Source organism: Callithrix jacchus, chromosome 5 (assembly GCF_049354715.1).
Source record: "Callithrix jacchus isolate 240 chromosome 5, calJac240_pri, whole genome shotgun sequence".
Lineage (NCBI taxonomy): Eukaryota > Metazoa > Chordata > Mammalia > Primates > Cebidae > Callithrix > Callithrix jacchus.
In genome coordinates this window covers 81,231,296-81,233,796 of record NC_133506.1, presented here as the reverse complement: position 1 = coordinate 81,233,796, position 2,501 = coordinate 81,231,296, and positions in this window count along the sequence as shown.

Genomic DNA, 2,501 nt, shown 5'->3' with positions numbered 1-2,501 from the left:
TCCTACTCATAACAGTTTGAGTATCTACCTGAGGCCAGGCTAGAGTTGTCTCTGTAAATTTCTCTTCTGATAGCTCAGTTTAATCATTTGCTAATAAAATCTCAGCTGGCAAACTGTCATGGTAATAGAATTACACCACGATACCAGGTCATGAGCAGCAGTAAATCCAAGTTATTAGTTGAAGAGTTTAGTTGAAGGGACACAAAGAAACAGGAGATGAGCTGAAAAGTGGGGTCGGAAAAATAGGTTCAATGAGTATTTTTAGAACAATTCAAGGTGAGCAATGATACAATAAAGTAGGTTCTATGAATTCCTAATCACTAAAAGAGCATTTCCCAAACCAGCATCCCACAACTACAATTTCATAGGATATTGCTAGAGGTAAAATGAAAAATGTCTTCTGTGTTCAAATAAGATTGCAAACTCTGATTAAACATAGTCAAACAGATTGCCTAGTTGCTGATATTCTTGGAAGCACATTCATTTTAATATTTATTGTGGATCTCCCAAAACAATACTCAAAAATTTCCCTATCTTGTTTAGTCACAAAAGGTGTTGTGATTTTTTTTCCTAGAGCATCCATTAACATCTCATAAAATAATTAATTTGCAAAATTTTATTTGAAAAACAATTACTCTAGAAAAAAAGTAAATAGGAAAGAAGCAACGTAGCAAAAGAAACATTAAAAAACTGAAACCACAAAATAAAATAACAGAAGAAAATTACATCATTTGTAGCACTACGTAACAATGCATTGAACACTCATATTGAAATAAAAGATTTTTATGTGCAATGAATATAATTCACCAAATCTTACTTTCAAAATTATAGGGTTAAAGACAGAAAATTAGAAGAACAGGAAGTAAGAAAGATTGCATATGTAAACTTTAAAAGATAGAGCAGGAAGGAGAGGAAGGAAGGAAGAAAAAGAGTATGGAAGAGAGGGATGAAAAAAGAAGGAGAAAAAAATCAGAAGAGAAAATTGGGTTGACCAAATAACTAACATCAGAAATAACAAAATTTACAGCAAAGCTGAGTTTAAAAATAAGGAAGAAATAAATAAAACTATCATAGTTATGAGCCTATATAAGTTAAGTGACCCAGAACTGAAATACATAAGTAAAAGTAAGTATTAGGTGTACCAAGATATACTGAAAAAACAGCTACGTAATTAGGCTAAATCATTAGACTAGATCATTAGGCTAAAAATAGGTAGTGATGTACATAATTTGAGTAATATAAGTTAACAAGGTTATTTTACCAGTAATATTTCTATATCAGATTTTATGCTCAAGAGGATACAATTCTTTCCCCAAATTCACCAAACACTTATGAAAATAATTAATATATTAGGTTACAGAGAAAATCTCAAAAATATTCTAAAATGTAGAAATTACACAGGCAAAAATCTATGAATACAGCCAACTGTCAAGCAGCAGAAAGAATACGTCTGGGCCAGGCGCAGTGGCTCATGCCTGTACTCCCAAAGTGGGTGAATCACCTGAGGTAAGGAGTTTGAGACCAGTCTGGCCAACATGGTGAAACCCCGTCTCTATTATAAATACAAAAGTAGCCAGGTGTGATGGCACATGCCTGTAATCCTAGCTACTTGGGAGACTGAGGTAGGAGAATGGCTTGAACCTGGGAGGCAGAGGTTGCAGTGAGCCTAGATTACACGATTGCATTCCAGCCAAGGCCACAGAGCGAAACTCCATCTCAAAACAAACAAACAAATAAATAAATAAATAAGAATATGCCTGAAATACATCAACAACAGAAATTAACTAAAAGATACTGAAAACTGGAGTCCACCACTAGTAGTGGAAGAATTTAGCAAACTTGCAGATAATCAGCAATTAAAAACATCAAGCCCAGGTAATGTTTTGGCATAGTATTTTTAGCCTCCAAAAGGAAAAAAAAAAAAGAGAGAATTCACATACCATTTAAACTGCCCTGGCTCACGAGGATTGATGGACAAAAGACATACTAATAGAAGAAAAATAATAGATTCCACATGAATATGCATATTATTAGAAAGTTATAAATAAAATATGTGCAAATAAAAACTAGTACTCTATTAAAAAAATAATGATACAATTATGATATATTATGGCCAAGTAAATTCACCACAGGTGTGCTATGATGGTTCGATATTAGAAAATCCATTTATATTTCTCATGGTGTCATTAGGTCAAAGGAGAAACACTTAAAATCTTAAGTGTTAAAAATGGCTTTTCATTATCCTAAGCAAATTAATACAAGAGCACAAAACCAAATCCTGCACGTTCTGATGTTTTTAGGAGCTAAACATTGGATATTCATGGACATAAAGATGAAAACCACAGACACTGAGGACTATTATAGTGGGAAGGGAGGGAGGGAAGAAAGAGTTTTTTAAAATTAACTCAGTACTGGGTGCTAGCTGAGTGACGAGATCAGTCGTACCCCAAACCTCAGCATCCCACAATATACCTACGTAACAAACCTGCACATGTACCCCA